Here is a 12,392-nt window from a genome sequence, read left to right as displayed (position 1 = left end):
TTTCATACACATGTGGTGTGTAACTTTTTACCTATTGACTCAGTTGAATGGGTCAATGGTTTAATTGCCCAGGTCAAAATAGGGTTTTACCAAGTTAATGTTTTTTGGTCAAATCTTAGGTTTTAGGAAAACTAGACCCAAAAACAAGGTTGGGAGATGGTTTGAACGGTTTAATTGTCCAAGTTAATAATGAGTTGAGGCATTTCACACATGGTTTTGAAAATTGGACTTGACCGGACAGTCAAACTGGAAAAATTGAGAATTGTTATTTCACTAAAAATCGTTGATTTGGTCAACAAACCACTGACTCGGGTGGTCAAACCATTCAAACCATTTGAACCGTCTAACATTTTTGCTTGTTTTTAATTTTTTTATTTTTTTGTCATAATGGGCCATCCGTTCGGTTCGAACAGTCGGATTGCTCGACTTGGGAACCGGACCCCTGACTGGTTCATTATTCGATTTGGTTTTAAAAACCTTGATTTCACATTTGCAATTTTGCATCCCAGTCAAATGCATATTTTGTCCTACTAAAGAATTGCATATTTTGATAAATTTAAAAACATTTAAGGATATTTTCTTTAAATTTCTATCAATTTTAATAGTTAAATGCTTTAACAAGGCATATTTAAGTAGTTTTGGAAACCACAAGATTAATTTAAGTAGTCTAGTGAAATCATAGGGGTATTTTTAAGTAATTAGCCCTTATTTTTATTATTAAAATTTTCCCCAATCAGAATGCTTAGAAAAAGAGTGTTTCACCTTTTTTTCCTTATCAATGTGCATTACATAGAATAGTGCAACAAATGCCTCCTCCCCCATTTGATGTAGTTAGGAATGGCAACAGAGTGTGTTCAGGGTGGGGACCATACTCCCCATCCATGACCCTGAGTTTTAAGTACATCCTATGTATGATTGACCAATGCAAGTGAAAAAAAAAATAGAAAGGAAGAGGCATGCGAATGAGATAATCATGTATTAAGGTCTCCTGCTGAAACTTTTTTTGGCTCTCCTCTTGTAACTTGTGGTCCATACTTCTACAAAAATTTGGATTGTTCGATCTCTTCATTGCCCTGCACATAGACAAAGAAATTCTGTCTTTACCAAAAAAAAAATAATAAAGAACTTCTATGTTCTACACATTTCAAACAATCCCATAAGTGAGGGATTCAATTCTTCTTATCAATAGTTAGGACCTTGTGAATCTAGAAATCTCTCTCTCTCTCTCTCTCTCTCTCTCTCTCTCTCTCTCATTAGATAAAATTTGCCCTTTTAACTTGAATTATCTAAGGAATAATTTTGTACTTTAATAAAACTTTAATTAAGATGGTTGAAATTGCACTAATCATTTGTACTATTATTAAATGAATGAGGGTGTGTAACTTTTTCTTAACTAAAATACCCATATTTGTGAATTTAGTCTATCACTAATTGTGAGGGTTGAAAATATAATTTCAACTATTACTTTTCACTTCATTTAATCCCCTCTCATTAAGTATTATATTAAGGTATTAAGTCATATTCTCCTTTATTAAATCTTATATTTGAGTTGTTTTTTCACTAATAAATTATATTAATTATATCTATTTTTAATACTTTTAACAATATAAACCCCTGTAATTTAAAACTAACTCATAAGCCAGACCATTCTTTAATCAAGTGGTGACTAAGCAATTCAACCAATTAAATCAAATTGGTTAACCCATGAAATCATAGTTAGATAATACAACTTTTAAAATAGAAAATTACAAAAAATAGACATATTTATGATAACTTTATTAATCAAATTAAAAAATAAGGGTAAAGTTAATAGATGTTATTTTTCCTATGTATAGTACTGTAGGGGTACTATTGTACTTTCACTCTTTTTATTTTAGTTGTTGTCACCCTAGTATATATATTAAAAAAGTTGCGTCGCCAACAGTATCTTTTGCTCTCAGTTCTCTCTTCTCTCTTCTTCTCTCTCTCTTTTGTCTCTTCTTCCATTCTTCTCTCCTGCATAACATGGTATCAGAGCCAGACTATCAGATCTGAAAGGAGAAGTCAAGTGAACAGTTTTTTTCTTCTTTGCACCAGATTTCCAGATCTTCCGCCCTCATCTGTTGTTCGGCTGATTGAAGATCTCACACACTGAAGTAGCTTTTCTCTCTCTCTCTCTCTTACCTTTTTTTCTGGTCGTGTGCTAGGGCAAAACCTGTACTAGGTCTACCGATTGGATGTGAGGTGATCAACACCTCTTTCTTTCCTTTTTTGTGGGGTCGACTAATCCCTGTGAAGCTGTAGGTCGTGAGGACCTTTTCTGTGTGCTGCAACAACAACTTTTATGGTGAACTGAAGGTTAAAAGTGATTAGTACTTGCTGTAATAGCAGTCCTGTTGATGCGTAGGTCAAGAGATGACCTGTATGCACTATGGCAACACTTGTGTTGAACTTGTAAGTCAAGGGAGGACCTGTTAGTGCTGTAACAGAACCTGTGTTTTTTACAAAAGGAGGTGTGTTTCTAAAGAAAACAAAAATTTTTTCGTTACCCCTCAGTGTTGAATTTCTTTAAGGCTGTATACCCCATTTAAGAGTTGTTTTTGAATATGAAATCATGAGTGGTGAAGATTCTGTTACATCCAGTGTTTCCTCGATGCTAAATGGAATGAATGGGGGTGTGGACCTATCCTTTCCATGGCTGTTATTCCTCTTGATGGTTTAAATTATTTAGAGTGGTCAAAAGAGATCAAGTTGTACATCACTACAAGGGGAAAGATAGGTTATATTAGTGGGAGAATCAAAGAACCACATTTTGGGAGTGCTGAATATGACAGATGGAACTAGGAAAACAACATGGTAATGTATTGGCTTTTGGTTTCTATGCAATCTCAAATAAGAAGGAATTTCATGTGGGTTGAAATGACAAATGAGATCTAGGAACAAACAAAATTAACATATTTGAAATTGCGACACTATGCAAAAATATACCAACTATAGGTAGAATCGTCTACTTGTAAATAGGGGGAGAGGTGTCTATCTGTGTACTACTCAGACTTGACCTCTGTTTGGAAGGAGTTAGATCATTATCAGAGTGTGGACTGGAAGTGTGATGAAAATGCAAAACTATACAAAAAAACTCATCTCCCAATAGAGAGTGTTTGCTTTCTTACATGGTTTGAACCCTACATATGAATCTATCAGAGTCTAGATCCTAGGTAGTAAGGATCTTCCATCAGTTCAGGAAGTTTATGCTCTTGTACAATCAGAAGGAATTTTATGAACAGTTCTGGAGGAGATGCAGTTGTGTTGGCAGCGAAAGAGAACGTTACTACCGGTGGGGGAAATACTTCTAAGAAGGGGGATCTTCAAAAAAAAGATGGATGACAAGGACAAATTGTGGTGTACTCATTGCCAGAAACCCTGACACACCCGAGACATATGCTGGGATCTTCATGAGAAGCCTAAATGGGCTCAAGATATGAATAAGAAGCAAGGTTCATATATGAATAAAAAGTCAGGACAACAAGGTACAAGAAAACACACTATGGCAAACATGTCGGCCCCCCATTCATACTGTGACTCAGACACATCCATCTGGATCTAACCTAAGGGAGGATATTATAAATCCCTTTCGTGACCATTTAGAGCTCTATGGTAGAGCAATTCGTCACATGGATGCTCCTTCCTCAACTTCATTTGCGTTTACATCAGGTAACTTTGCCACAACTTTCCATGTTGCTTCTCATAACCCTGACACTCCCTAGATCATTGATTCTGAAGCGTCAAAACACATGACTGATACATCCTCTTACTTTCAAACTTATCACTTTCTTTCTGGAAGAGAAAAGGTAAGACTAGCTGATGGATCATACACTACCATAGCTGGTCAAGGAACCATTTATCTCCCTTTTGGCCTTACCCTCTCTGATATTTTACATGTTCTAAAATTTCCCATTAATTTGTTCTCTATTAGTAGTATTACTAATTCCTTAAACTGCTCAGTGACCTTTTTCCCTTCTTACTGTGTGATCCAGGATCTGGCCTCGGGGAAGATGATTGGTAGAGGATGTATAGTTGATGGACTTTACATGCTGGAGAATAAGGCTATTGGTCTTTAAGTCACAGAGTCTAAAAGTCAGTCTTGTAAGAGTCAAGTTTTTTTATGGCACTATCGTCTTGGTTATTTATCTTTTGAGTCTTTGAAAGTGGTGTTTCCAGAATTGTTTAAGTTAGTGTTCGTTTCAGATTTTTCTTATCAAACTTGTCAATTGAGTAAGCAGTGTAGAACTCATTTTCTTTCAAAAAATAATAAATATGAATTTCATTTTCACATTGTTCATTCTGATGTGTGGGGCCCTGTTACTTTACCATCTGAGAATGTCTACAAGTATTTTATTACCATTATCGATGATTATTCTAGATATACATGGGTATATCCCATGCGGATCAAGGATGAAGTACCAAAAATTATCCAAGATTTTCAGTGGATGGTCTTCACCCAATTTCGAACTGAAATCCAAATTTTTCAGTCAGATAATGCTAAAGAGTATTTTCATAGTGATCTTACGGATTTTTTTTGCTTCACGTGGTTCACTTCACCGTAGCTCTTGTGCCTGAACACCACAACAAAATGGTGTTGCTGAAAGAAAGAACTGACACCTCCTTGAAGTGGCCCGGGTTTATTACTCCATATGAATGTCCTAAAACGCTTTTGGCTTGAGGTTGTCCTTTGTGCTATCTACTTCATCAACCGTATGCCCTCTTGTTGGTTAGAGTGCAAAGCCCCACATTAGCTTCTCTTTCCTAAAGCCCCCCTTCTTCCCATTCCTCCTCATGTGTTTGGTTGTCATTGCTTTGTCCAAATTTTGTCACCCACTCATGGAAAATTGGATCCTCGTGTTATTCTTTGCATATTCCTGGGGTATTCCTTTATTCAAAAGGGATACTGTTGTTTTGATCATGTTTCTCAAAAATTCTATGTTTCCATGGATGTCTCTTTCTTTGAGAGTGAGCCTTTTTTCCCTATTTCTCCTCAGGGGGAGAGTAGGAATGAGGAGAAACTGGTTCAGCTCCCTCATCTTCCCGATCCTCCTCCTTTTTGTGTCTTCTTTCATCGTCACAAAGGCCAACAAAATTCAAGAGCTGTGGAGAATCCAGAAGTTGCACCTCCAATGCCATTAAACTCTTTGGGGGTGGATCATACTCACTCAGTTATCTTGGTTCCCATTGATGTCCCTGACCCCATTGCAATTAATACCACTGTAGTTAATGACCTTGACATTCCTATTGCTCACAGGAAAGGTGTTAGATCGTGCACCACTAAACACCTCATTTCCCATTTTGTTTCCTATGAAAACATTTCACCCTCTTTTCGAGCCTTTCACACATCCATTGACAGTGTCCCTATCTGTGAGAATGTGGTAGAAGCTCTTTCAGTACCTGAATGGACAGATGCTATGAAGGAAGAAATTAATGCCCTTCATAAAAATGGCATATGGGAACTTATAGATCTTCTTAAGGGAAATGATCCAGTTGGATGTAAATAGGTGTTCACAGTCAAATATAGGGCTGATGGCACAATGGAGAGGTATAAAACTCGCTTAGTGGCAAAGGGGTTTACACAAGTGTACGGAGTTGATTATGTAGAGACTTTTGCACTCGTTACCAAGATGAACTCCATCAGAGTTCTATTCTCTCTTGCTGCTAATCTTGACTGGGATCTACATCAGCTTGATATCAAGAACGCATTTTTGAATGGTGACCTTGAAGTGGAAGTTTACTTGATACAACCCCTTGGTTTTCAGGCTCAAGGCAATGAACAAAAGGTGTGTAGGTTGAAGAAGTCTTTATACGGGCTGAAACAATCACCGAGAGCCTGGTTCATCAGAAAGGATACAAGAAATGTCAATCTGATCACACATTGTTTGTTAAAAGAGGTGAAGGTAAAATTGCTACTTTGATAGTATATGTTGATGATATAATTATTACTGGTGACTGGAAGGAGGAAATCCAAAAGTTGAAGAGTTTTTTTGCTATACAATTTGAAGTAAAGAACCTAGGTCCTCTAAGATACTTCCTAGGAATTGAAGTTGTCCATTCAAAAAGGGGTATCTTCATTTCCCAAAGGAAGTATGTCCTAGATTTACTCCAGGATATAGGAAAAATGGGAGTGAAACCAGTTGATTCCCCTATTGATCCTAACCATAAATTAGGTGACAGCCAAGGTGAACCTATCAAGGATGTGAAACAGTTTCAGAGACTTATAGGGAGATTGTTATATCTTTGTATGATCCGCCCAGACATTGCTTATGTAGTTGGTGTCCTTAGCCAGTTCATGCATGCCCTTATGACTACTCATCTTGAAGTAGCAGAAAGAATCCTCTGATACCTTAAAAGGTTTTCAGGTGCTGGCTTGTTATTTCAAAGGCACGGACATTTGAAGTTGAAGTGTATACTGATGCAAATTGAGCAGGATCCCTAAATGACATAAAGTCAACTAGTGGCTACTGTACCTTCATAAGAGGAAATCTAGTTACATGGAAAAGCAAAAAGCAAAGTGTGGTAGCTAAATCTAGTGCTGAAGCTGAATATCGAGCAATGACTCATGGAGTGGCTGAAATTATGTGGATAAAGAATCTATTAAGTGAGTTGGGTTTTCCAGTGGACAGACCTATGACCCTATTCTGTGATAACAAAGCAGCCATAAACATTGTTGCTAACCCTATGCTACATGGTAGAAGTAAACACATCGAAGTCGACAAGCATTTTATCAGAGAGAATGTTATGACGGGGGAAGTGTGTACTCCCTATGTCAACTCTGAGGATCAACTTGCAGACATCTTTACAAAAGGACTACACCACTGACGACATCATGATTTATGTGACAAGTTGGGCATGATTGACATCTATGTCCCAACTTGAGGGGGAGTGTTAATAACTATTATTTTTCCTATGTATAGTACCGTAGGGGTACTATTGTACTTTTACTCTTTTTATTTTAGTTGTTGTCGCCCTAGTATATATATTAAAAAAGTTACGTCGCCAGCAGTATCTTTTGCTCTCAGTTCTCTCTTCTCTCTTCTTCTCTCTCTCTCTTTTCTCTCTTCTTCCATTCTTCTCTCCTACATAACAGGTAATAAACAAAAATTATTTTCTTGACAATGAAAATGAAATACATAATCTAAAACTAACAAAAATGAAAGCCACATATGGTGTGTCTTTTTGCAAATTGCATTTTTGTCTTTTCCTGTTTGGTTGGGAAAAGAACTAGCTGTCAAAAGACATGGCCCCAGAAAGATGCATCTCCAACCAAATGGCTGAAATTATTTTCCTATTTGATAGAGATTAATAGTTCTACTTTTGGGTCAAATGTGTTGATCTTTAATGTCATAATTAAATAATAAAAATTAATAAAAGATAAAAGCACAAAAAATACATATATTTCGTAAAAGGACACATGTATAATATCACATTTTTGTTGTATTAAATAAAAACACAAGTGTGACATATTAGAATTATTTTTATGCACATAGAAATATAGCAAATTATAGAAAAAAATTGAACACATCTATAATTTGGATTTTACAATTTTCATTTGATTATTAATTGAATCAAATACAGATTTCACTCCATCTAATCCCGGATTAAAATTTGAATCTAATTATTTATTGGTTTTAATATATAAAACATATAATTATATTTAAAATTAAAAATATTTTTATAAATTATATTTATATGAATTTATATATAATAAATTCAACATATTATATTTATATTAATTCATTAAAAATAAAAGTTGAAAAGTAAATAACGTTTTGTAGACTTAGATTAAAACCAAATCCTATTGGATTCAAATGCAAGTTTTCAATAGTTGAATTAGATATTGGAGACTAATCACAATCCCACACCGAATCATGGGATTTGTATAGTAATATGTTTCCCTTTTTTTTTATTTTTTGCATAATTTCCTTTTCTTTATTCTATATTTGATCTCCTTCCTTTTGAGAGATCCTGTAATGTGTATATATGTACACCTCTAACCAAGCGTAATTGAATAGAAGTTTCTCACTTATTCAATTTTATTGTGGTATTAGAGTAGTCTTTCATTAAGCCAAGCAACTCTGTTTCGTTTTTTCTCTCTCTCTCTCTCTCTCTCACTTATTCAGTGGTCACATTGAAATAATATGGTAAGTTCATGGATATTACAGTCATTATCCAAAGAAATTGCCACAATGTGATTTATGCTGAAAATGCTCATGGAATATGGGAAGATTTAGAGGAGAGCTCGCTTGTAACACTTGGATCTGTGCTCGAATGTAGTTGCGGAGCCATTAAAGTACTTCGGTAATACCAAGATCAAGGGAAGACCATGCAGTTCTTAATGGAACTTAGGTGGCGTTTGATAAATTTGAAAAGTTAAAAAGATATTAAAAGTGTTTGGAATTTGAAAAGAGGCATATATGCTTTTCTACTTTTTAGAGGCTCTGAATAGATAGGGTTGTTTGTGTTGAATCAACCCTTCAACATCTGAAATTCCCTGATTTTACTATTTTACCTATAAAATAGACTATTTGATAAATTTGAGTTCAAATTGTATTATTTCATAAAAAATAATTTATTAAGATCAAAATAATATTGAAAAATATAAGTAAATTATAAAAAATAAAAAATAATTTATTAAAATAAGAATAAAAATGAAAAAATACATATAAATTTATAAGTTAAAAATAAATTATTAAGAGTTAAAATAAGAACGAAAATAGTAATAAAGTCTATGAAGCAATGAAAAATATTTAATAATTAATAAAAATTAAAATAATTAATAATTAATACAAATATAATTTATAAAAATAAAAAATAATTTATTAAAATAAGAATAAAATTATTAAAAATATTTAATAATTAGCAAAGATAGGATTTCCACTACTGAGAGTTGCAGCGGTGGTGGGGAGAAGATAGGAGAGAGAGAGGAAGGGGGAAGAAATGGAAGGAGAGAATTATGAGCCGGTGATGCTTTGTTCACAATGACTAGTTCGAGGGAGAGGAATTACAAAGAGGGATGTGGCCGCTGGTTGATTCTAAATCATCGTTGCAACTTGTTGTGGTAGTAGAAGAGGTTGAGTGGTGTTGAGGATGTTGCCAAGAGAAAGAGAAGAATGGAAATGGAGAGAGGGGGAGGGGGGAAGGAAGTGAAGGAGAGAATGATGAGTTGGCATTGCTTTGTTCACAATGATTGGTTCGGGAGAGAGAAATTATAGAGAGGGATGTTGCTGCTGGTTGATTCAAAACCACCGTTGCAACGAGTTAAAGTGGTGGAAGAAGTTGAGTGGTGGTTGAGGATGTTGCTGAGAGAAAGAAAGGAGAGAAAATGGAGAGAGAGAGAGAGAGAGAGAGAGGAGATTGAGTTGAAGAACAGGAGGTAAAAAATGGAGATTTGAGTTGAAGAACGTACCTATGAGAGAATGCTTGACAACGATGAGCTCTTTTCTTCTTCTAGTTGAAGAGCTCGAATGCACTGATCATTGGGTTAAATGAGGGACATCATGAGTCTTACAAAATTGTAGTATGCCTATTTTTTTTTTCTTTCAACGTGGTCTAAAAGCATCTGACCATGTTAAGAGATTGACCGACCTCTTTCAATTTCAAATTTGAAATGGTGTTTTAGATTCATAATTAGATCAAGTTCCAAATGAGCCTATTATCTGAAAAACAAGTATTTTAGACGTTAGACGTCTAAAAAGGGTTTTCAAATGCTCCCTTAATGAGTCCTAATCAGCTATACGTAGTCAAATACTCCTCATGGATCCCTTGCCAGCCATCAACAAAGCCTTTTTCTTTGGTGCTACAAGAAGAAAGGCAGCACAATGTTGCAACAACTAGTGCTTAGGTCTTTGAACCTGCTGTGTGCTTTGGTTGCAAAGACTTACAACAACAATGATCATGAGAATTGATGTGTGGCTCATTGTGACACTAGCAAGTGCACTAGCCGTTCAAGTAATAAAGTAGTGAGTGAAGTATCGTTCCCACGAGGAATTAGGAAACAATTACCAATACTAAATTGAGCACTTCTTATCTAATCAACAAATAAATCAAAACTCTAATGAAAGCTAAAAAATCCTAAATTAAAATCTATCTAAATCATTGGCCCAATTGCCTTCAAATCAGGTTAGAAGAATAAGCAGTAAATGTCAATCTCAGAATTCAGCAATCTATCAATTTGGATCATTCGAATAAATCATGATTGAGCCTTGGTTTGGTGAAACCCCAAGGTCATGAACAGCCTCTCTTAAGCGCATGTTCATCCTATGCATTTCATCTATTTTCTTACTGAGTGCTCCTATTTGTGCAGATAGTGCTGTATAAGTGTCAACATTATGCAAGCCTTGCTGCTTCCTAGTTTGAGTTCTTTTCGAATGCCATTGATAGTTGTTGGCTGCCATTTCCTCAATAAGTGCATGGGCAACCTCAGGAGTTTTATTATTTATGGATCCTCCGGCTGCAGCATCTAATATGGTCTTATTTGAGTCAGTAAGACCATTATAGAAAGTCTGCACTTGCAGCCAAATGGGGAGGCCATGGTGAGGAACTCTCCTTAACAGCTCCTTGTATCGTTCCCATGACTCATATAAAGATTCCCCCTCTTACTGGAAAAAAGTAGTGATGTCATTCATCATTTTAGCAGTTTTAGAAGGGGGAAAATATTTAGAGAGAAAACGGCTGGCCATTTCGTCCCATGTGGCTATAGATCCTGCCGGTAATGAGTTCAACCAAGCTTTGGCTTTATCCTTCAAAGAAAATGGGAATAACCTCAGTCGGATGGCATCATCACTTACCCCATTGTGTTTGAAGGTGTCACAGATTTCCAAGAAGTTAGCAATATGGGCATTTGGATCCTCATGGGCCATACCACAAAACTGAACCGTATTTTGTATCATTTGGATTATGGCCGGTTTAATTTCGAAGTTATTGGCAGCAATAGTTGGCCTGATAATGCTGGAGATAGTCCCGGTGAGGGTGGGCTTGGCATAATCCATCATAGTTCTTTGTTCAGCCATTTCTTGTGCTTCTTGTTTGACTTGCCTAGCAGCTCTCAAACGGACACAGAGAGTCCGTTCAATCTCCGGGTCGTAAAGGATCTCTTCCAGTTCAGGTCTGCTTGTCATAAACTGTTAAAGTCAAAGCAATAAAAATGCCAATATTCACAAAAGAAAATAAATAACTAATCCTATCACATTGAAAATGTAAAGTGAATTATTGGAATACAAAAACCTACATCCTATCATGAATAAATGAAGCCGATTATACTAAAAGCAGATTTAAACAAATCATCTTATTCAAGGTTCCTTTATCTACATCCATCGATTGCAACATCTGAATTCAGACCCAATTTAGTTGAGTTCAGATCTACAAGTCTTTGGTATTGTTAGTCCAGAGAAATTAACAAATAATAAATCAGATATGAGCTGTATATCTCATACACACTCATTGGTATACACTGCAATATACATCCATTAAGGTTGGAATCAAGTCTGTGATGCTTTAGGGTTGAAATCAGATCTGATCTGAAAAATAATTTAAAAGGATCTGAAATAAACTAAAACCAGTCCTGAGTTAGGCTTGGGTTAAGGATTTTAAACTCTACAATTGAAGCTCAAACCTGTATAGCTGATGCATATCAAACACTTGCTAAGACCTGAAAATTGGGTCTGCAATGTTTGGTATTGCAAGCTATTCGGTCCATACAACTTTTATAGAAATCTGAAATCAGGTCTGCTAACTGTTGCACTATAGCAGCCCTGCTACAGATCTGAATGCTAATAGAAATACTTGGAAAGTGCTAATTTTTCTTAAATATCTGAGGCATAACAATTATTCAATCCAAACATACACCTCCTTAGCTAATGTAGCTCGGTTATAAGTGGATAAAGCAAATGTTCAAGTCACCCAAAATCCAAAATGTGCTCTGTATCAGTTCAGTCCTCAACTATAGTTCAGATCTGTATCAGTTCAGATCTGAATTTTCTTTTTCATTCTTTGCTATCCAATTACCTTTGGGGTATGTCGGATTTATCATAGGGTGAATTGGGGTGATGATGGCACCCAATTCACCTTAAACTTGTATCAGTTCAGGTCTGAGTTCATCTGAACTCAGATCTGAACTGAGCAGTTCTGCAATAGCAGAATTCAGGTCTGAACTCAAGTCTGAGTTCGGATCTGAATTCTCAATTGCCTTACCTTCAGTTATTGCTACCAAATTGTTTTTGGGGAATAGCAGAAGTGCCCTAGGGTGAATTGGGGTGGTGATGACACCCAATTCCCCTCAAAATTGCATCAGTTCAGGTCTGAGTTCAGAGGAACTCAGATCTGAACTGTTGCAGATCTGCAATAGCAGAATTCAGATCTGCAATAGCAGA

The 12,392-nt window shown here is 35.9% G+C and overlaps 1 non-coding gene across 1 annotated transcript; it reads left to right on the top strand.

Annotated features, from left to right (window-relative positions):
• The first annotated feature begins 10,548 nt into the window (after positions 1-10,548).
• LOC148852218 (small nucleolar RNA R71) lies at positions 10,549-10,655 on the top strand. The gene has a single exon (XR_016100056.1). It is a non-coding gene; the product is annotated as a small nucleolar RNA R71 (small nucleolar RNA).
• Positions 10,656-12,392: the final 1,737 nt, after the last annotated feature.

This window comes from Nelumbo lutea, chromosome 5 (genome assembly GCF_056320005.1).
Source record: "Nelumbo lutea isolate HS-2025 chromosome 5, American lotus-T2T, whole genome shotgun sequence".
NCBI lineage: Eukaryota > Viridiplantae > Streptophyta > Magnoliopsida > Proteales > Nelumbonaceae > Nelumbo > Nelumbo lutea.
This window is presented reverse-complemented; position numbering and strand designations above follow the sequence as displayed.